The sequence below is a fragment of the Lates calcarifer genome, linkage group LG7_2, assembly GCF_001640805.2.
Source record: "Lates calcarifer isolate ASB-BC8 linkage group LG7_2, TLL_Latcal_v3, whole genome shotgun sequence".
NCBI lineage: Eukaryota > Metazoa > Chordata > Actinopteri > Centropomidae > Lates > Lates calcarifer.
The window spans coordinates 10,737,177-10,761,717 of record NC_066854.1 but is presented as its reverse complement, the minus strand read 5'-3'; the positions used below and the strand labels follow the sequence as shown (position 1 = coordinate 10,761,717).

Genomic DNA, 24,541 nt, shown 5'->3' with positions numbered 1-24,541 from the left:
AGACTTATGGTCCAGGATTGACGACATTAAATGGTACCACCCATTTATATGCCCATCACTCGTCTCTTTCTCTTTCAATCCATTCTGCAAATTAATCTCCCTCACTCTCCCTTTTCAGCTTTCTCTCCAACATCAAGGAGCTAAGAGCCTCTTTGCAATCAGACATTGGTGTGAACAGTTGATGAGTGTGTGTATTGGTGTATTATAGCATATGTATATTTATCAGTTTTTGACTGGTGCCTGGTCACTGTCCTGCAATATCAACTACCATGTGTATTAAAAATATCATTAATTGTCTTCTGGTTTACAGTTATGTAACGGTGACTTCCTGTGTCTTTGCATGCTTTTAAGATGACTCACTGATCTTTCCTCTGATCAAAACATAAACAACAACCATGATGAAGAGTAGTATTCACTTCAGCCCTCATGTTCTTTTCCTCACAAGGAAGTCATCACAACCTCACTCTTCCTGATTGTTAAGACCACAACCTTTCACTATGACTACTTTTAATCTGATACTTCAGTGCTTTTCACTTCTGTACAAATTAGCTAAGGTGTTGAAGTCAGTCCTGTTAAATGAGTATTTTCTGTGTAATCTTGACACATTTACATAAAGGGAAATTCTGGAGTTTTCCCACCTGGGCCCTTTTTTTAGTAACACTGCACTCACCATCTCCCCTGCACAGATTTGGGAAGCGTGACTCCAGCAAAACACCATATGGAGGTCACATATTTACTTGTCTCTGAGTTCAGCTGAAAGCAAACAAAGAAAGGATTCTGCTGTACTATACTGGATAGGGATCTACTTGCCTGCCCTGCAGTTAGTCATGCCTCTGCACCGGTGACAGTTGTAGCTGGAGGAATTATGTTTTCTGGTTGACCATCCATCCATCCATCCCGTTCTCATGAATGTGAAATCACAGTAATGCCCTCAGGGATCTGGAGCAAATAGAAGAATGAATCAAACAATTCAAAGTTAATATATCCTCAAAACGACTCCACACCTATGACTCCAGACAACAAATTCAACAAACATTCGTACAATGGGACATGAGATATGATTTTACAGACATGGCTAGCAGACAACTGCTAGGCCTACACAAAACAACAGCACTGGCTGGTCACAGTCCAGATAATGATGTCCTCCATCAATGCCACCACCTTATTAAGATCAAACTGTAGCTATCATGGTTTGATAAGACCAAAGCCCTGTAACTCACACTCAAACCTACACCGTTGAAAGCACATGTCATTCAATTACATGTTGACAGGAATGCTATTTCCCTCAATAATTACCCATAATTCACTATACATCCTGCTTGTTGTATGTCAATTAATGTCTCACCAATAAACAATTACATCCAGACATCAGGAACACATCAGCCTTAACCCAGTTTATTCAGTCTAATTGATCTGTTGATTAATTAACCCTGTCTGGTTAATTGGATAATCTCTTCTTTTCTTTGTAGTGATTATGTCAGAGGAAGGAAGCAGCTGACGTGTGTGTTGAGTTTGTGTATGAGAGCATGCAGATTACTTTGCTGATTCCAGAGAGTGGCATCATATTACTAGAGGCCGACCCAACTGTAGAGATAACTGTAGAAAAGATTATATAGACATTTACGCCTGAGTTTCAGGGACACTGTTAGGAAAACACATGATAATTTGAGAATAGTTAGAATAGTTTGAGAATAAAGTCAAAATATTACTCAACACTATGTATGTAAGGAAGCCTACATTCATTCCTTTAAAGGATAACTCTGTTATTTTTGAAACTGTGCCTCATTTCCCTTTTCTTTGGTGTATGATTGTTAGGGACAAAAATCTTTGGAATCAGTGAAGCTGTGCAACTGTGAACAGCAGCTGCAATGTAATCCTATTGTAAATTGCCACCTATACTATTCCTCACACTGAGAAATGTGTCAGTGATGCTACCGGTTTGTTCCATCATCATGATGGAAAATCAATGAATCATCACACACACAGTTGATGAATAACAATACTTCCCACTTTCAAATGCGCATTTCACAGCCCTAGTTCTGAGAGAGTTGATTTGCCTTGTAGATAAAAAATGGAAAAGGTAAATGAATACAATTGTTTTAGTTTCCTGTATCACCTTGTAACCTCAGGTCTCCCAGACCAGCAACCTCTCTCACACTTCTCATGGTTGTGCATAAAAAATACTTAGGTGTTCTAGTTTTAAACAACTTAATTACTGACCAAGAGACAAAAATGAAGAGAGGTGCCCTCATCTCTGCAGCAAACAGCTCATAATGAGTTCAAAGGTTAGAAAACAGGCTTTTAAGTGGGAGTTCACTGGGTCATGGTGCACACAGGAAAGTGTAGCTTTGGGGGAAGTGAACATGTCAGAACAAGAGCACAGTGTTTGACTGATATTACTGATTAGGAGGCTCCCATATTTGAGTTTGAGAGTCTGAGAACTGCGTTTTACAAGGTCTCAGTTTGTTTTTGCAAGAGGAGTCAATAAACAAGAATAAAACTCAGTTTTATAGCCTCCTAAACACACTTTTTAACAACTAGGTGATGCTCTGTCTACTGTAATTTTGTCAGTCACATCCCAGTGAAACCAACATAACCCATAGGATAAAGGTTTAACTCCTTTGTTGCTGTGCTTTTCCACTCTGATTGTAGATTTTCATTTGAAAATTAGCACTCATCCTCACTATAATGAGGGAACATTCCTCTGCTAATCGCTTTTAAAACTGCTTTATTTGTCTGCAAGGCTTTTCTCACAGAAATCACATCCAGTCACAGTGTGAACATATTTGAAACCACAAAACTGAAAACTGAGGACTGTCATGCCTCATTTGAAGGGAAGCACTCTTCCTATTAAAAATCCAAATAGGGGGATTTCTAGTTGACAAAACAATCAGACAGAGAACAAACACCATAAATGGCTTGTTTCAGCAAAAGATGTTAAACAACTGTTCATTAATAATGGTCGTTTTTATATATACAGTTAATGTACCTCCTCCTCTATTGTCTAAAATTAAAAATTTTAGAGCTTGTAAATTGATGTTCACAAATCATTCCTTTTTTGTAGTTGTAAATCAACCCTTTTAAACATGATATTTAAATCTGCATGAGAAATTCAAGTTTGTCCATGGATAGAAAAGATGCATTTGTTCAAAAAAAAAAAGAAAATAAATGTCTTTACACAAGGAAATAAGTGAAACAAGAAGTGCTTTTGTGAACATCTATGTACAGATACAACGCAGGAAACTGTGTGTAAAACTCAAACTCAAAGTTCCTGTGTGTGAGATGCTGACATGGATTTGACCTTGTCTTTACACCTGAATCAGATTGCTGCTCATAAGCTGCAAACATTAGCATGACCTACAGTTTCAGGTTACATTGGAAAAAGCCTCCTTCAGGATCATCACTTCCACTGTGTGGAAGCTGAAATGCTGCTGTTTCAGAGTTCAGGTTTCATTAGCAGCTCTGTCCAACACCAGCCAACATCACCTGAAATGGTGTTAAGGTGTTACAATAACACGACAAGCTGCTTCTGTTTACTTCTGTGTGAAATCAAAGACATTACAAGGAATTCTGAGTGGCAAATCTGCTACTGTTCTCATTGTATACTGCAATATATTCAGTGTTAGAATAGAGAGATCAACAGGTGTATAGCAACGGTAACTAAGGGGGGCAGAGCTTAGAAATAGTCAATAGAATGTTTTTTCTCTAGGCTGAAGATAACAAGATTGAGTGCAAGTTATTCAAGTGTAAAAATGATCCAAAGGAAATATAAGATATTTTGTAGCAAGGAAGATATTCAACATCTGTTTAACATCCTGAGAGTAGTTGTAGAGTGATGAACTGAGGGAGGATAAACTCAAATTAATTAATTTACCTAGTAAGGGGTTTTATTGACCATGCATCAAACCCACCTAGACATATTTACATGTGAGAAGATAAAGTTTCTAAACTCAGATGCTCATGTAAATGTTGCTCTAAGAGTGAGGCGACTGTAAGTGAATCTAAAGGTAAAGCTCCAACTTCTGCAGAGCTTGAGAAGGTGATATATGCAAGGCGACTCTGTGTTTTCCTGTACCTCAGAGTGAATTACAGAAATGACATCCTGAAGCTGTTAGCAATCAGTGTCACGTTGAAGGACAGAAATGTTTCGCTCATATATCAATTTCTACCATGGAAGAAGCATTTTACCACACTATAAACATGTGATTGACATCACCTGGTGATTGCAGTTGTGGCAAATGAGCTCCTTTATGGTTAAATTAAAGTCAAGTCACATTTTATTCATCACAGATTTGTATCATCTGAGAAAACATCTGGAATGAAGCACTGCCACAGAAGTAAAGGACAGCCAGTGGAGATAGGGAGGACAGAATAAGGGCAGAGAGAGAGAGACAGAGAGAGACAGAGAGAGAGAGAGAGTGAGAGAGATACAGTCTGGATGCTCATGTGGTTGAGGGAACAAACATCTCTCTCACTTGAGGATTAGAGGGATGCAGTGGTTTTCATAGAATCTACAGTTATCTCATCTGCAGGATCTCATGGATTACACTACATGTACTATGTATTCTCCATACTTCACACCAGAAGATACGGAGGCTAGAATAATTAGAGCAAACACACTGTGCTCTTTCAGAAAAATAAGACTTTAACCACGAGAGCCAGGCCTGAGGCGAATCAGTTTGAAATCAGATTCAAAAAGATTACTGTTAGATATGTGGGCTGAAAGCTGCAGACATACAACTCTTTGCAGCGCCACCACAAATAGCTGCTACTGTCAGACAACATCATAGATAGAATTCATACAGAGATGTTTTTTGTTAAAGGTTAAGATAATTTTTGTTTGAACAGAAACATCACTACCACTATATCACTACCAGACTCCACTGACAAAAGGGCAAATTTTACTGAGCAGAACACGGGAGTTGCTGGAATACCACTGTATTCAGATGTGATGGAGGAAAGACCTGGGCTGAAATTAAAATCAGATGAAGAGTTCAGTGCCACGATTTCATCTGTATCATCCTCTGGTACTGACACTGCATGAGTAAGAGACCGAGAATTTCACAGCAAGGAATTTCAAAGGCAAGCTGTATAAGTGTTGTTAAGTGAAGCAATGTGTACCTGACTCTTGGTGAGGGGAGGACACAGGATGATTTCCTGCTCATTAATGCAAGTATCTAATCAGCCAATCATGTGGCAGGAACATGGACATGTTCAAGATGAGCAGTTGTTCCAAATAGATGTGATCTTAGTGACTTTAATTGTTGGCGACAGACAGGATGGTTTGAATAATTTGAAAATGTCTTTGTCACCTGGTCTGATTAATCTCATTTTCTGCTGTCACTTTAAGGCGTAAAGTCAGAATTTGGTGTAAATATCGTGACTCCATGGAGCTATCCTGTCATGGATCCAACAGTAACTGGTTTTAATGTTGTGGCTTGGACAGTCCTGTTTTCCACAATCCTTCTGAAATCTGCTTCACGTGTGTGTCAGTAAGGATAGATTGATGCTCAGGTTCCATTTATCTCAGGGTTGCAAACATAAGTTAAACCAAACACTCGCAGCAGTTATGATGCAGCCTGTCTGACATCAGGATGTTTTCCCTTTGGCTCGGTTTTCCAAATCTCCACAGTCCTTTCTCAAGAATAAATGTTAGTTAGTTAGTCCTCCCACTCAGTTAAAATGTTCTCTGCTTGTTCTAACTTCTGCAGTTGCTAGTCCCTGCCATAAAGTTGGAATCATCACAGGAAAGTACTCAAGAATTCTGATTCAAAATGAAAAAAACAAAAAAAATGTGACACAATAAAATCTAAAGAGTTGTGTAATGAAGTGTCGAATAATAATGCTACCTCGGGGGGTGCTTAAGAGGAATTTTGGGATCATTTGAATTTCATGACATCTTCTCCATCCTCCTTCCTGGGGCCTATTTAGCTTAATTCCTGCTTAACTGACTGTTGCGAAACACAGCGTATGAATCAGACAGGAGAGGTGTGTTGATCCCAGAGACAGGGCTGAGTTTAAACAGATGTCTCTCTCCGCTTCTCTCCTCTCCCCCTAAATCACTAACCACTTCCTCTGCAAACCGCAGACGGCTCTCCTCCACTCTCACACATCAGTACAAATCTCACGGCTCATTCACAACAACAACAGGAGGAATGACAGTGATCTGCAGAGGAGAGAGGTGGTGAGAGAAGATGGATGAGCTGGGGAGGGAGTTTCCCTTTGGTCAAACTGTACAGAGAAAACACAGGGATTGCCTAACTCATAAATGTCCACTATTACACACAGCAGTGACAAATAGTCTCTGGACACCTAGTATGGTTAAATATGGCAACACGCAGGCTTTCCACAGTTCAGCCATCTAAGAGCAGAGATACACTCACAACATCTGTGTGAAAACTTAGACCATGAGAAACAACAGGACACGTTATGACTCAGAAAGAAAGTAACTGTCTGTAATGAAATAGCTCAGTTGACTGCAGGGAAACTACAAATGTCCATGTTAATTATTTCACCTCATGCTGAGGCTGTGTGGGCACACATGAGGTAATTACACTAGTTTCTAAGGCAGCGCCACTTGTTTGCAGCAAAACCAGCCCAATCATAACAGGATGTTAATGATGGATGAAGCAGCAAGAATGTTTTAATCAGTGTTAATTTTGATAGTATTTTAATGACATGGTTTATTTGTCCATCTTTCACAATATCTTTTGTCTTTGAATCACTGATGAAAGTGGAGAAGTTTCGTAACAGTTTCATTTTCAAATGTTACTTTTTAAATCTAGTTTTAGTCTCGTTTGCATCTTGAAAAAAAAGGCTGACAGATATTTTTTGCCAGTTTTCACTTATGAAAGGAGCACTGGCCTTGGTTTTTCAACCTATTCAAAGCTATAATGATTAAGAGGAGTATTATAAGGAGTATGGGGCTTTAATAATGTCCAATGTCCATGACAGTACTGGTCTCCACACTCAAGCCAGATGCAGAAGTTACAGCAAAGTGTGCTCCTGAAGGGAACGTGGGATGGGAGTTGTGTATTGTGAAGCAGAGTTATGAAATAATGACTTTGTGGAGCTACATTGCTCAACCTCAAGATCTTTAACTGGGATGGAACACACAGTTATCCTTGGTTGATACACAAGATCCTGTTTGCTGTGTGCTCAAGAATCTAGTTTTTGGCAACCAGTTTACATCGCTGTCTGTCTCTCTTCTGCTCTGTTCGTGTCATGGATGTATAAAGAGCTGCAGGTTTGTGTGTCTGTTTGACCAAGGATTTCTGTTTTGGTGAGATTTAGAGAAAACACTACTACTTAAAGGGGGTGAGGTGCTGGATTCTCAAATAAACATACCAGTTGATAATTTAGTAAATCTGCAATAAATAGAGGCCTCAATGATTCAGTGGACCAGGAGCAGCACAGAGGCTCTGGAACAAGGCAGGGATTGCCGATATTTGGTTTTTTAGGGCCGTAGTGAGCTGCCTTCAGGAGGGATTCCAGACTCCTATTTGTGCAGGATAAACAGCAGGCCTTCACAATAACAGGTCGCTGTTTACTGCACCTTCTTCAGAGTAATATCTGGAATGGTTGTGAGGGTGTACACAGACATTTGCTACAGAAACCAAGCTGGTTTAAAAACTAAAAACGTTTTCTTTTCTATTTTTAGTTTGGATACAATAATTAGTGTATGATTAAAAAACATTAACGTTACATGAACAGATCTGACTATAACTTGAAAATCCCAGCTTAAATATTTTTTTGCTGCAACTTTCATAATTATGACAAGTCTGTTTTTAAGTGAAACTGTGGATCGAGCATAAAAATACCAAATATTAGCAAAAATGTCTGCTGTGATATCAGGACTGTCAAACTGAGCAGACAGAAGCCAGCATCAGTGCTCACCAGACACAGCTGCATGTCATGCGTTTACCTTCATATTAAAATAACACTGATTATTTTGACAAGTCCTTGGTATGTATTTGTGTTTATAATGCTAATGAAGTGCTACAGATATGGCGTACAGTATTAACAAAATGACTAACCCTGGCCTCATAGTTGATGATAAGAAGTTGAGTGACAGCAGTGTGGTTTGCTCATTTGCTTTGTGAGGAATTTTATCAGTGGAGATGAGTCTGTGCCCCCCTCAGGATACATCTGCTCAGAGAGGAAACTACAAAAACAGTGTGGGTAAGCATGAATAACATGATGTTGTGAATGTAGAGAAACTGGCAAAGACAAAAGAACAAGTGTCCAAAGTTGACTAGGTAAAAGATGTGTGTATCTTTGTGTTTGAAAGTTGACAGAGTGAGGAGTCAGTGGTCCAGACATGTTTTGTCTAGGGGAGAGGTTAAGTGTGTGTCCCACTGTTTCTGATTTTGTTCTAGCTAAAACAATGAACTACTTAAGCTGTCACTGTTACTTAATAGATAGCACTAATCCACTGTAAGAGCAAGTGTGCAGAGACACAAATGAGTCAGGGAGCATTTTTCTTATGCCTCTTCCTTGATTTGACAGTAATTTATAAACCCAGGGGTTGGTGGATGTGGTAGCCAAAAGAATTATGTGGTTTTTGCTCTTTACAGCAACTCCAGCTGCTGTTTGGTCAATTAAAAGAGAGGAGAAATTGACTTCACAACCACTCCAACTAAAAGAGAAACTGTCACAAGGTCATTACAGTTCAGCCTCTGTCAGCTTCAGTGAGCTTGACATTTGCCCCCCTCTCAAGTGACATAATTACAGTAACAAAAGTTCCAGTTAACCACATCAAAACTAACATAGCTCCATTTTAGCTTAACTGTTGTCTCATGACATTCCACAACAAAGCCAAAAGCAAACTGTTTATTTACATCAGAGTCATGACAATATTAGCCTTGCTAATATTATATTAGCATAAAGAAAATTCAACCATCAGGGGCTAATGTTAAGTAACTGCAAAACCAATTAAAACATTTAGATGAGTATGAAAGCTAACTGAAGCCTGCAAAGAGGAGAAGGCTATAAAGAGTCATCAGAGTGCTTCCAGCTTGTTATTTCCACTGTCAGAAATGCCATTAAGATGTGGCAGTTAAAAAGGGAACTTGAGGAAGTCGAGGCAAGATCTGCCTCAGGGGTTATGTGGCAGCCAGTGGCACAGGAAACACTGTGCAGATATAGGGAAGAATGGATTCTAAAGATCAGTTTCCGGATGTAAATGTCATGGAGTCAGTCAAGAAAGTGAAAGTGAAAAGAAGCTGGCTTCTGCGACAGGGCTGTACCTGCAGAGTTACTGTACACTAACCTCCTGTATCAGCTGACAGCGTCATGTTTGACCTATATTTCATGCCTTTGCTCAGTATCTGTGAAGTGAAAGATCAGATTTCCAGAGTCAAAGCTCAGATATAAAATCCTGGCACCTCTCCTGCTGGGCTGCTGACAGTGTGGTCACCTAAACACTCAGTTGTACTGGAGGAGATTGTACCTGCAACTGAGGAACTTGATAACTGACACATAACTGCTTGAGTCAGATTTTGGGGGATGCATTTTTTTCTTGTAGCAGAATGATGAATTAAGAGTTTCCGTCAGCGCTTCCTGTTCCAGGTCTGAACATGTCAGTTTCATTCATGTACAGTAGCAGTAACTGTCACTCCCCTCCCCCACTCTGACTCTCTCGAGAGCTGCACTTGCTGTATTCAGCTCTCAATAGGTCTGTCTGTCTCATCAGCTGATAATGTCAAATGCTCTTTATATTCTGCACAGCTAACATACAGAAACCTTTGTTTTATATTCATTACTCACAAAATGGTTTATGTAATGGTCACTTAAATGCCATGTAAAGTTTAATGACATGCTTCTAATTGAAAAATCAAATAAACCAGAGAAAGATTAATAGAGGAATGGTTTATCATTTTATCAGCTAATCAGCCCGGTCTAACAAAATGGTGTATGAATAACACGCAGTTTGCTTTTCACACTTCACCATTTCACTACTTTGTAACCCCCAACACTAATCAAAATGGTGAAATGTCATGGAAGTGGCATGGTATTCAAATGCAACGTTAAAAGATAAAATCTGATTAGATGTGATTAGAGGCTAAAGAAAAAGTATAACCAATATTATTTATTGATGTATTCAGTTATATGTCTGACTTCTCTTGATAAGCTTTTACCATATTTTGTCAGTTTGTCATTTTTTTACAAATCGCCAGTTTTTCTTTGTTTGAATCTCTTACATTTCCTCTTTACAGTTTCTTCATTTTATCACAGACATCTTGTGAATTTCGAATATGGTCTCAGAGAGGGAGACCCTTTTCTAACCACATGTGAGAGCAAAGTGATGACAGCCCATTTCCTGAGGTCATGCTATAACTCGAACTGTTACAGCATCAAAGTATCTGCTGTGAACCTGAGTCACCGGTTTGTTTCGAAATGGCCGTTTCACTCAGGTAAGTGGCTCCCTAGCTGGTCTTTGTGAACAGCTGTGAGCTAATGCCTGGTGCCATACCAGCCTCTCTGTACGAGTAAGAAAACTCTGAGCTCTAAGAAACTCTCCCTTTCTCTTTGTCTTCCTTTTTTTCTCTTCTCTATGAAGCAACAATCCCTGAGAGATTCTCTGCAAGGCCAATGGTGCAACTAAAAAAAATCAACAAAGCAGTCTGACTGAGAATATGGCATGTTATAAGTTGTCTCTCTCCACTTTTTTCTGGATGTGGGTGTGTGTGTTTGGAGAAGTGCGCTAGTGCTTTATGTGAGCCAACACTGAGCCCTGTCAGGACTTGTTATAAGAAACTAAATTCTGAATAATCGCCAGTGAACAGGCACAGCTAGAAGCACACACACACACACACACACACACACACACACACACACAGTATTACAAATAGTGGAACTTTGGGGTCGAACCCTCCAATCAAATCACGACTAAAAATCAAATAATGTCAAAAGGGTGGTTTGGAAAAATGTCTTTGCTCTTCTACTGTTCAGCTCAAGCCAAACTAAACCTGTTAGTTTACTGAGTCGATTTCTCCCAGTAAATGAAAGACATAAATTCCGGCATCTATACAGTCAGCAGACAGAAAGTATCTGTTTTCTTCAGAGACTGATGGCAGACGGATGTTGCTGTTGTCCTCCTGCTGATGTTTCTGTGGTTACTCTCAGGGTGAATAGATGTTATTGATTGCAAACTGAAAGAATAATGATGTTAAGTGAAGCCAGAAGAGTTTTATGTCACATCTATGCTTTAGCTGTCATATTCTGGATCTTTTAGTAAGGTCATGTGCAGATTTAAATTCTCTTTGTCCTTCCATGTTTTTCCAAAGTATGTCAACTCTGGTGTCTTTTAAAATGAATAAAAGAGCATTTACATGAGTGGAGAATCAGAGAAAATCATTCTACTGATGGTTGTTATTCAGCTGTTTGACAAAATGAATACTGCTTTGAACTATAGTGAATATGCTTCGCTCATTTCATATTCTGCTCTTTAGTAATTACATGACTTCTATGGACTGACTCACAAATGGCTCTCAAATTATCTTAGTAATGGAAAACCATTTTGGATGGACATCTGATTTGGCTTTTGTTAAAGGTATAACAAAAAAAGTTTAAACTCATCACTTAAGATCAACTAGAAGTGTGTGGTGGTGTATTCATCTGAAGAGATCCTGCTGTCTGCCTGTATTTTCTTAATTTCTTCTTATATTGTTGTGTTTGGGTTGTTTCTGGGCTGCAATCTTTGGGTTATGGGTGACCTCAGCCAAAAACAGCGTGCAGGGCGTGAGGGTGGGACACTCTAAAAACATAGCAACCATGTTACATCCTCTCTTCTGTTAGTGTTATGGGTGTATAAAAAGCTGCAGGTCTGTCCGAGGGCAGGGCTGAGCTACAGACACACAGAGCAGGGTGGCCACAGTGGACAGATAGATGTGTACCCTTAGGCTGCATTCACAAAATCAGGCAGTGTGGTGCCTCCCTGCAGAGTTGTGAGGCGTGTTTATTAAAAACAAACAGGAAATAGTGTTCCATTTCTCTGCTCCCTCTCTTTATTCACTCGCTAGCTCACCTGACCACCACTGCTCGCTCTCGCTCATTGAGATGGGGAAGAGGGGCCAACTTTGCATGCTGTGTGTACATACAGCAGCTGCACAGTATACCTTTAAATTGTGCTGATGATACCAGCCTTTTCCACATTTTTCCATCCTTATTTCTAAAGCAAAAATTTCACTCCCATTCCTTTATCCATACCACTTCCATTAAGGGTCGCAGTCCATTACAGGGCACAACATATATAGACAAACAACTATTCACACTCACATTCACACCTACAGTCTATGGGATGGTGGGAGGAAGCCAGAGTACCTGGAGAAAATCAAGGCAAGCACAGGGAGAGCATGCAAACTCCACATAGAAAGGCCCCGGGCACCACTGTTCCACCCTGCAATAATTTCCAAATGGTTTTATTTAAACAAACTGTCTCAGCTGGAATCAGAAATGATCATCTTCAAAAACTTGTCTTAAGAGGGGATTTTGAGGATGGTACAGATTTAATAAATGCATCCCTCTATGGAACTTATAATAGACTTATAATAGTTCTACAGCTGTCATGTATAAATTGTAGGCTGTTTATTCAGAAGGAAATCATGTCAATATGACAAAGGAAAAAAGATATCTGGTTTCAAAGGAGATCCCGACTGATTTGAAAGGAACCACAGAGAGCTGGGAATTCTTCATAGATAATCTTCCTGATAACAGAACATTATTACAGGCCTGAAATGTGACCAGCTCAGTATTCCCACGCTCTTTTCATCCTGGCCAGAAACGCAACCACGTCACTAGACTTCAGCTCTGAACAGCATCTGTTTTCAAGGTGAAGTCTTACTGCATATTAATATGTTCTAATATGATTGGATGAGGCTGCAGCCTTCTGGCCTTGTGTGTATGTTAATGAAGCTTTGTAACTTATTGTAATCTTCTGTGAGTGTGTGTATGTGTGTGTGTGCGCACCTACTTCCTGGCATGATGTGTCAGCAAATAATGAAGTAACCAGTATCTGGTTTAACTATCAAATACTTATTCACTTTGGCTGCATCTGCACAGCTGGTTTAAACTGGGATGTTTTTGTACTGCATTTCCCAGAAATCACCTGTCAATCCAGTGCTGTTTCCAGTACTATGACGTCTTCTCCTTAGATTTTCTCATAATAAGAACAGAATTTTTGTGGAATTCTATCTCTGCCAAGAGGAGAATTACCGCCTTGTGGTTTTATGCCACTGACCAGTCAAGCTGCAGAAATATGGTCAAAACTTCCCCTTCTGTTCCTGAGTTATGATGTTTAATAGAGGTCAGAAAAGCCTTCTTGCAGAACATTATGGTGTCACTGTGAAGTTGACCTTTGACCTTTTGGATACAAAATGTCATCCCTTCATTATTTCATCCTATTGGGCATTTGTGTGATATTTTGTCGCAACTGGCATAGCATTCTTGGGTTATGGCTAAAAAAGTGTTTTGTGAGGTCACAGTGACCTTTGACCTCAAATTCTAATCAGCTCATCCTTGAATCCAAGTGAATATTACTAAATTTGAAGAAATTCCCTCAAGGTATTCCTTAGATATCACATTCACGAGAATGGGATAGACAGACAGACAACCCAGAAACGTGTTTATGATGTAATATCTCATAAGTATGACTCACTATCTCATGACTTACAATGAGTATTTCTATTTCTGTCATGTGTAATGTTTCTTCTCTGTTTGTTGTTGTAACCATCAATGATAAGGTGGTTATTTAAATGATATATTCCACCCTGAGGTTCATTCTTTGTGAGAAATCTTTTCAAATTTCATTCTGAAGGGAACATTTTCACTGACTGTGCAGTTTGGTTGATCCTGTCGTTGGTCGAATGGTGGTGTGGACTTTGTTTGGAGACAATTCTTTAAAACAGAAAGCTTTCTGGATGGTGGCTTCCTGTGGATCAATAAAGTGAAGGTCAATGAGGCCTGTGAGTCTACCATAAAACCTATGATATTTCGTCTTGTGACCTCAGCCTGTTCAATTTGAATTCATCAAATTTCCTCCTGAAAAGCAGAAAGCAAGACTCCACCAGCTGCTGCTCTAAGAAATCTGACACCACAGTCATGAAACAGAGAGTCAAATGATTTTAGATTCTGTCAAACAAATCAGGTTTTGTGCAGGTGAATTATATGGAGATTACGCTCCTCAAAAGACCCATAATGCATCAGTCAAAAGATTATGTGTCAGTGGTTCAAGCTGTTATTGGCTTCAGCAAACAGTTTGATAAATGTGAGGGTAAGGCTGTGTCATTACCATTTGCCACAGTGCTTCTGTCAGACCTCGTGTGCCTCATCATCCTTAGACATGTCCTTCTCTTTTAATGCACAGTGCATGGTCTTTGGATTTTAGGACAATGTGCTGAACTCAGTCCATAATAAATGAGTACTACACAAATGACCCCTGAGCTATTAAACATGCACTATTGATCTTATTGGCTGTTCATTGTCCCTGTTACAATATAGTGTTTTGATTACAGCATCTTTTACAGGAGGGAAAGTCATGTCTACAGTGGCCTCCATCAGGCAGCAGAGGTTTGATTTTAATCCTTCTCTCCTCAGAACAATTCATTTTGTGTTGTGTGCAGTTGATGTTTTTACAAAGACAGACGGCACATCATAAGTTCTAGCAGAGCAGTGCACCAACTTGCGTGTGGTGATTTGTTCAGTCATAACAGACATATCCTTCCTGGTTCAGGCTGTATTAATAACATTTAACATTCGCAACCCCTGGAACCCACACTGAGCGACACACTCACCTGCTTATTTCAATTGACCCGTTTCTATGGCATTTTAGGGCTGTTCTTTGTTGTCGTGCTACTCTGGACTATGTTAGACTAAAAGCTGTTCTAATTCTGGGTCCATGTAATTTAGATACAACATGTGGTAGAGCAAAATATTAGAAATACCCTATAATATATTGCAAACTACACTAAACATCACAAACTATAGCCTCGGAAATGACCATAGGTTTTAATCAACAATACTGAAAACTAAACAATTTAAATGTTAAAGTATTTGAAAGCAGTATTTATTACAGGACTAAGGTCCTTTTCACACCTGGCATTAATCTGCATCTTGGATGATCTGATCACACAGCTCAGCACAGGTGAGAATTTACCCAAGATGTACTGAGATCTGATCACTCAGACCACATTCAGTAGTGGTCTGAGCCACATATGGCCACATTGTCTTAGCAGTGTGGAAGTGAAAGTCCTGAGCCACACTGAAGGAGCTCCTATTCAACTGCCATTCTCTGCCTAAGTGGAAGTATCTGCTCATTTCTGCTTCTTCTTTTAATTTCCAGCAGACTAAGGGCAGGAAATGCATTTTTGCCGCCCATCTATTAAAAATAACACATTTGCTCTTCGGGAACAGAAATAATACAGAGAAATTATCTGCATATAGAACGGGGAAGTGAGATCTGACAAGTTTTTACTCAAGATGTATGTGGAGATGCTATCTAAAGCTAGGTGTGAACTCATTTACTTAGAGCTGTTCCCTTGTGATCGCACCACCCAAGACTTGTGTTAATGCCAAGTGTGAACAAGGTTAAATTGGACTATAGCCACAACATGCTGGAGGGATTTTAAGTGTCATTTGGCCTGGAAATGCCCCTGGATCTTCCTGGAGGACGTCCAGGCTACTTCTGTGCTGCTGCTGCAGAAAATGCACTGCTGGATTTTAACAACAAATTCATGTTGACTTTTTTATTAGAGGTAAATAAATGCTTAACATGTGGATGCTTCTTGTTTGTCTTATTCTTCAGAAGAAGTCAGTTTCTCTGCTATCAGAATCAGTCTGTTGCAGTTATCTGAGCTAAAGCAAACTGTGTGTTTTGTGCGTGTGTGAGTGTGCAGGGGATTGTGTCAACAACACTACAGAGGAGACCCTGCAGTGACAGTAACATAAAACTGCTGCTACAAATCAAAAACGGAACATGGAAGTGCTCAAACTAGGAGTAAAAATGTTATTTTACTCCTTTGGGTGCCCTAAACTATATATAAACATGGAAGTATCATTTTATCTCTATTTATCCACTCCCTTCAAACTATTTCCTCTGCTCTCCACTGATAATCTACATCTACCTTCCTCTGATCACGTCTCATGTCAAACTCCTTTTTCCTCTGACCCCATCATCCATAAATTTTGATGGACCTCTCCTTATCTCTCCTTTTCTGCCATGTCTCCACTCCCTTACACCCTCATCCTCTGTGTTTCCGGATGATATGGCAGAAAGCAGCGCTTCTGGAAACACAGCCTGAAGCAGCTCATTGGTCTATACTTATAGATATTTGTAAAATATTAAGTCTCAGCATATTTTAACAAAAAAAAAAAAACCTGAATTTTTAAAACAACTAATATCTGCAACTGCAACTGCCCAGTAAAGAAAAGGTTAATTCACAGGCAGAACGAATTTAATTAATTAATTTCTAGAAAGCACTTGGTATTACTAAAGTCAAGTTTCAGTTCATAACAACACTTCCTGGAATTCATTAAACGTTGCATAAGTTCTGAGAAAGTGCAACTAGGCTGCTAACAACTGCAGCTGTGAAGTACCAACCGATGAGTCATTTCTGAGGTCAGCCCATTAATCCTACAGCCTTTAACTGCTGAGTAGAGAAACTGAACGTGACTTTTTTAATAAACTTAAGTGCAGTCGGAGATTTGTCTTTAAAACGGCCTGAAGAGCAGTTAAAACTGTTTGTTTCCATTATTTCAAATTGCCTAAGCTGCTCCACAGTCTTTCCACACACACACACACACACACACACACACACACACACACACACACACACACACACTGCAATTACAGAAGGATCCCTTGGGATACAAGTACCCCTTGTTGGGAATCACTGTTTTAAAGGACCTGCAGGTTAAGATCATGGGTATGGGTGCGTTTTAGTTCAGTAAGTGGGCCTACGCAGTTGGAGCTCTGGCCAACAGACTGATAGGCTTTGTTTTCTGCACATCACAACAATCTAACCACTCAGACTCAACAGAATTCATTACCATTCATGGCTGCAAGTTACATTTTGTTGCTTTAAGGCAATTTTTCATACGAACATCATTAACATACCCAATGACCTGCTCTATCTGCACATCAGCTCAATCAGACATCCACTGACTTTGATGGTTTTCAACAAAGATCAGACAGTCTGTATTTTCAGTTCAGAGAGAAGTCATTTTGGCTTTTCACTCACACACAGTGGAGCTAATGCTGAAGAGGAACTGATGCAACTATGTTTACAATTCTAAACCGTCACAAGACAAATGCATGCTGAACTGTGGTTACAGCACACTATGTGAGAAACCACATGTGAATTTGCTACTTCAGAAAAACACAAGACATGATAAATAGCTCACATGACAAATGAAAGTGCACGTTGTCTTGACTCTGCTGCAGTAATGCTATGACTGAGGCTGTGCTAGCAGCTGCTGCAGAGGCAGTAGTTTTAGCAGTAGTGATACAGTAAGTACTAGTTGTAGTACAAGCAGTAGTAGTGGTAGTTTCCATGTGTCATGTACAAGTTAGCATTGTGCTTATCTGTTGATCCTTCCTAATGCAAGTGAATGCTGTGGGTGTTAACCATAATCAGTCACACAAGGTGTTAGGGTGGGTACCTGTGTTGATTTCTTGCTTTGACTTGTTTTGTTTCTCGCTGTTGCTCTGACTGCTCAACTTCATGCAGACAGAGAACCAGACACACAGGTGAAGAAGCTGGAAGATGATCTGAGGAAGAAAAAGAAAAAATATCAAACATTTGGAAAACCACTGGCTTTTCCTGTGAGGTTTCACCAGCAGAGACAGTCTAAAGTCACAGTTTGTGTGAACTGTGCACTATAACAATTAGTATGAATATATAGGGTTAGTGTGCAGTATGGAATCACGTCACAGCTACAATGTTACATAATAATTCAAACAAGTCCCAACCAGTAGGAAAAAGTCAACTGTCTTCAAGCTGCTGCAAGTTTCTGTTTCAGTGATTTGCTGACATCACTGATTTTTTTTTTTTTCCTATTGCAGTTTTGTAATAGTTTATCATAACCTAGAGGAGGTGAGAGATAATTACAAGCTTTACATTTTATTTGCTTTAATACTACAAAGATTACTGGCTGAGTGCCATATCATTTCTGCCAGCACTGCATTACTTCTGTAAATGTCTCAGTTCTTTATAAGAGCAGATGATATTCAGCCACAGTTCCGTTCTGAAATTATTTTACATCACATAGAAAGTCTCTCTACTTCCTTTCTCCTCAGAAAAAAAGGAATCGTATATTGTTCTGCCAAACCAATCAATACCACAAAACATCAGCAGAGAGAACACTGATGGTTTCACAGGACTCACTTCAGCCAGTACAAACAATGCTGTTACTGAGGCTGGTTTTCTGTTGGTTATACACACTATATTAAGAAGCCATAAATCAACCGAAGTTTTTAAAAAATGATTCATACAAATGCTTCAAACCAAACCATGCAGCTGCCACATTCACCTGATTTATCTGCCCCACTTTACTACAACCACTAAATCAACTCTGCTGTGTCTGTGTGTGTGTGTGTGTGTGTGTGTGTGTGTGTACCCTTTCTCAAGGACACAGTGAAGCAAAAGCCTAAATGGGATGAAGCATCTGCTCGTACATCAGCTGACTTGCTCCTTGATCAATAACACACACACACACACCAACCATTTATCCTGCTAACAGATTCTTATTCCCACATAATTCTTGAACAGTGACCAGAATAGAGAAATCTCCTGATCTATTCACTTCTCCCCTCACACCCCCATTCATCATTCACCATTCATAAATACATCACATGTTTAATGTATGTAGCTGACCTGTGCAGTCACCACATGGGAGCTATTTAATCTGTTGTATGTGCCTGCACACTGGATAGACCTGTTTTGTTTCATTAACAGTTGGTAGGTTACAGTCAGACTCTAAAGAAGATCCAGTGTATTGGTATAAACGTCTACAAACAGTGAGTGATGAAGACTGATGGTAGAACTAGAATCCAATGCTTCAATAAGACATAGATGACAATGATATTGAGTGCTAACAGCCTGCAGAGGATTTGCATCAATCTACACTTAAATTGATCCACCGCCCTCATCACCCTCAGCCTTCATACCCACAGCTTTCAGCTTAACCTTTCACCCCAACTAATGACCCATTCCAGTGACATATTTATACATCAGTGGCCTTCCAAGTGAATGGGTCAGTATTCAGTCAACTCCAGAGGTTTTGGATGTTCTAATGATCATTGAGAGGGGTCTATATGTGGTGTAGTTTTGGGAGTTTTAGTGGTCAATGATAAAGTTCTAGAGGTCCTTTCGAAGGTTCATGGCAATGTTAGGAGGTTGTAGTGGCCATTGATGAGGTTTCAGTGGTGCTTTAAGAAGTCCTACTAGTCCTCCAGGAGGTTTTTAATGGGCGTTTGGGGGATTTTAGGGGTGCTGTGGGAGATTTTGTTACACTTGTGCATTGGAGCAACACAGAGCCTACACCATAACCCACAAAAGTGGCCTACGCTGTTGTCAGCGTTTATTCTGCTGCACTGACATTCTGGTGTGTCTGTGTCTCTGCAATTACACCACTAAAACACTATCCTCCATCTTTATGTGTTGCAGTCATGCTCACAAAAGGCAAGAAATAACACCTTTCAGTGTCAGACCAAAGTATCAACCTGCAGTCATCAAACCAAACCATCAGTCATGTGCTGAGAGAACAGAGAGCCAATGACAGAGTCAGTGTGCTTCAAATAAAGCATGTTCCAGACCTTCTGAATCATTCAGACTCTGCAGCTCTGATCTGAACAAAGGGCAAACAGTCTTTGACTTTAGCGACTTATCATACCTGCCCAGACTGCAGGTGATTCTAACAACCATAGATAAATACAGTAAGTTTCCAGCAACTTTGCAATAGCAAGAGAAAAAGCAGGTACAAGGGTGTGCCAGCAACCATGCACACTGTTGCTCAGATTGGATCACTGAACGCATCTTAATACTGTCACACTGATTTAACCCACTGATGGGGACAAATAATATTCAACCATTTATACCAGAAATAAAAGATTCTGTCACACACTGTGCACCACAGCCTAAACATGACATGCTGAAACACAACACTGTACCAACAGAGCATGTGTGTGTGTTTGTGTGAGGTTGAATAGGAATGTAGAAACAAAAGAGAGATGAGAGCTCTGACGTCATTAAACACAAAAGAAGTTACCGCACATACATGGTTCTGACAAGACCAAGTTGTCTGGGCTTATCGTGCACACACAAACACACACACACACACACACACACACACACACACACACACACACAGTCTCTCTCATCAAAAACATAAACGCTGTAGGACATTCCTAAGGAACAGAGAGAGAGGAGGATGTTTACCAAGTCGTACATGTGGAGACAGAGAGAGGCACAGAGAGGAGGATGTTTTCTCAACTTTAGGTTCATATACTGTAGGGAAGTTCTAAATTAAGCTGTGAGTGACCTTAACACACCAACACACACACAGAGCACACTGTGTGTATAAACACACAATGCATATAACGATATGAAAAGGTTGATTTTGTTAGAATAAGCAAACCTGTCTCCATATTGATGCAGAAAAACCTCTTATAGGCAGCAGATATTAAATGCTGACAAATGCTGACTACAGAAGGAGGGTGTGTGTGTAGACATCTGGTACATTACAGTAATGCTGCTTTAATAACTTGCAATAAAGATAAATACTGTTGATGTCTGTGGTTTGGTGTTTACCGCTCAGCAGGATTTTATGTTCTGTTAAAAAAAAAAGGAATTTACATTTTTCCAACTGACACATCCTCCAAAGACCAGCAGATAACTGAAACCTGATGTGCTGCTTTAGACTGTGGCTGTTTCCATTCAGGCTTTATATACATCAGAGAACATAGTATGATATGTCAAGAAGCTTTTCAACCTTACTGCTTCTCCAAAAGTGTGCAAGTATTTAAAAGTAAAAGTACTTTCTCATTCTCATTCTTCACTGCAGACAACAAAATCATTGAACTAATTCAAACAACATTACATGCCATTTCTGAATTGTGCTAATTAGATTTGTGTGGAAAAAGTGAGTGTTCTAATGACAACAAAATAAACTATCCACTAATAAATGCTTATTGATGTTTTGGAAATCACACTCATTTTGAATTAATAACATTTATGTGAACATACTGATACCTCACACTCCATATTCAGTATTGTATACTGCAGTGGATACTTCATCTACAAGTTACTGTACTCTGTGGAGCAGCTAGAACACATGGACGCCACAATAACCAGAAACGTACTGTAGTCACCCATCTGATGAAATGTTGACGTTGAAGAAAAATGTTAATCCTGGTGAAACTTCCTGTGACATCATCACTGATATTTTCGCGATCATTGTCATCACTTCTTTAGAAAATGATACATACACGTAAACTTAATGGCAAACAGACACCTCTTTATGCTAACAACAAACGTCATCATGATGTGAACGCTCTCTCACCAACACACCGCTTTAAATACTTCAAACTGTCAGATTGTAATTAATGAAACCTCTATGAAACATTAGAGGAAGGTCGACAGATGTCAGATTCTGACTCAAAAACTGCATGCTGCATGCTGACCCAACTGACGCAACTCATGTTTGGACAATTCATCATTGGGTAAAAATTGTTTTGGAAGAGGATCAAAAATTTTGACAACCAGATCTCAGAGACTAATGACCTTAATTATTATTCTTCAGGAGTACAGTGCAGTACTCCCACTGTACCAGAAACATCAGGAGTCAGATGTATAAAACTGTATGTGTATGCACAAGGACAGAAACGTATATAAATCTCGATCATTATGGAACTGGGAGCACATGCACTCGTCTCATTTCCACTCCTACGTTAGCCACAAACAGGGAAATAGAAATGGCGTCAGTATGTCTGCCTGCTGCAGCAGTCTTTGGACCTGTCAGTGGGAAGAATGGTGAAGAAGAAGAAGAAAAAGGGCACTCTCACTGATTGTGCAACAGCAATGAGGTTTTCCAACAATGCCACAACAGATGCAACCAGCACACACTGCTGCAGCTATTTATATAACTGTATCAAGAAAAAACATAAGCAAGTACAGAGATAGAAAATCGAAATAATGTCTTAATGTGCCTTTGACTGACATTTTACAATCACTGTATGCACTGAAATTTGGTTAAAAATCTAGAAGAGCAATATTTGTGCAAATTTCCACACAGTCTGCTTTAATAAATACCATGCATGGGTTTTGTGCACATGTATATTTATACATCAAATATAATAAAATAAAAATTGATTGGCAGGGTTGTGGCGTTATCAGCTGCTCAGACTAAACTTGATGATGAAAGAGATCCACTGCTGCTAAAGACCAAGCAACCTGCCTACACAGGAGTGATGATAAACTGTAGAGTCAGTCCAGGTGGAGAGTCTGCCTGCAGCTCTGGCTGCTCTCTTTGTATGTGTTTAAGGCCAAAATTCCTCCTGCCATTTCATGTGCGTCAGACTTTTATTAAATGATGTATTTCATCTCTTTACAATGCAAGAAAACTTGGTGAATTGCATAAACTGATTATAAATTTACTGTTATCGAAAAAGCATGTGTCATAACTAATTTCACACAAGTGTTTTGAGGCTGAATAACTTTGACGTTCACGTACGCGTCGGCCAAGTTTCACCAATGATGCTTTCACAGTCAGTGAAACTGCAGTGAGCCTACATCAGCCAATGGATGACCATGACTACCACTGACACAGAACAGTTGGGTGATTTCTACCTTCAGCTTCAATGACATCCTGAATTTTGCTTCAAAAACACTGAGCTCTAAATGAAGGTCTGCTTTAACAATCTACTGACTCTCTTGCCAAACCAAATTTATACAAAAACCACTCACTCCATTCTTTGTACTGTCATCCAAAAATGCAGACATCTTTTAAATGCATGTAACTGCTTTGTAAATTTTACATACCATGTGTTCAAGCTGTATTAAAACAGGGCAGCTCTGATCACTGAGTCGACCATTTCTTGTTTTAAGTGGGACACTGTGTGCTTTCTGCAGCTTCATGATGCCTGGGCTCTCTCTGCTGCGAGTCTCTGAGGACCGGCAGGAATGCTGACCTCTGCTCTTCCTCTCTCTGGGTCTCGTCCTCCCTGTTTTGTAATTAGTTTGCAATAAAAATGTGCTGTTGAATCCATGCTGAATTTGGAAAACTCCATGTCGGAGAGATTTCAATCTTTTGCCCCTCATATAGTGTTATTGTAGCTGAGGGAGCAACATCAGTCATGGAGAAATGAACTTGAAAAACCACCACGAGAAAAACACATACACCATAACAAACACCATAATTGCTAGATGATATCACTTTGACCTTTAGTTTTTGGGATACTCCAATTCCCTCCACAGCAAGTTCAAAGGTTAGGTATACTTCATCAGGACAGACTCATTACATAGTATCAAACCCAGAACAGAGGCAGCAGGTCAGAGTCTGTAGACGCTTCACCTCTCTGTGACTCTCAAACAGCAACAACAGCTCTGCAGAAATCGGGCATCTCTGCTCCTGAAGGAAAAATACATCATACGTCAATACATGTTTGGAGAATTTAAAAGGTTTACATCACAGAGTTTTACAGCAACTGAGCTTAGCTCACCTTCCCCACTTCTTCAGACTTGATGTATAGACAATAAAAAACATTCTTAAAACCAAATGAGCCCTTCAATGAAGCAGTCATTTACAGAAGAGAAATAAAAGAGGAATGAGATGAAAGGAGGAACCCAGAGGAACTCCAATAAAAGTCAGTCATCCATCATTCAAGGTTTTGGTCTGAAAGCTTCTCATACTGTAGTTTCAGCTAAGAGTAGAGGGACTTTTGAGGATGTACGATAAATACAACCCTGTCACATAGACATTAGACATTAGGTGCACATGACTAATCTGCAACAGTAAATAGGCTTAGAGGCATGATGCTGCCTGAACAATGTTTTTTATCAATATGAAGAGGACATTTCCACTAAATGACAAAATGCTCATACTGAATGCATTTGCAAAATGTTTAACATACACCAGTCAACCACAACATGTTTAGGTGGATGGTACGTGTCCAAGTAACCTCAACATGAATGTCAGGATCCACGGTTTCCCAGCAGAACATTGTATTGTAATGAAATGGTCAATATTAGTCACTTCACCTGTCAGTAGTTTTATTGTTGTGGTTGATCAGTGTATTTCATTTGTTTCCAATAATATCTGATGTTGCAATACAATATCTGCTCATAGCAACCAAAGCATGAGTAGTATTTTTGTCATTATGTTTAGGGAACTTGCAACACTGACAGAGTCAACAGTGGCTTCAAGGATGAGACAACTTCGATGATTTTTATAAGAAACCCACAATTTTTCCTTAGCCTTCACCAAAGTGCTTTGATGCTAAAGATCTCTGATGTCTATGACCTGCACTTTGTTCACCTACCATCCA

At 39.6% G+C, this 24,541-nt stretch overlaps 1 long non-coding RNA gene across 1 annotated transcript; it reads right to left on the bottom strand.

Annotated features, from left to right (window-relative positions):
* Positions 1 to 548: 548 nt before the first annotated feature.
* On the bottom strand, positions 549 to 23,704 carry LOC108900627 (uncharacterized). Its single transcript, XR_001963768.2, has 3 exons — positions 23,037 to 23,704; positions 17,659 to 17,767; positions 549 to 939 (listed from the first exon to the last, which is right to left on the bottom strand). It is a non-coding gene; the product is annotated as an uncharacterized LOC108900627 (long non-coding RNA).
* Positions 23,705 to 24,541: the final 837 nt, after the last annotated feature.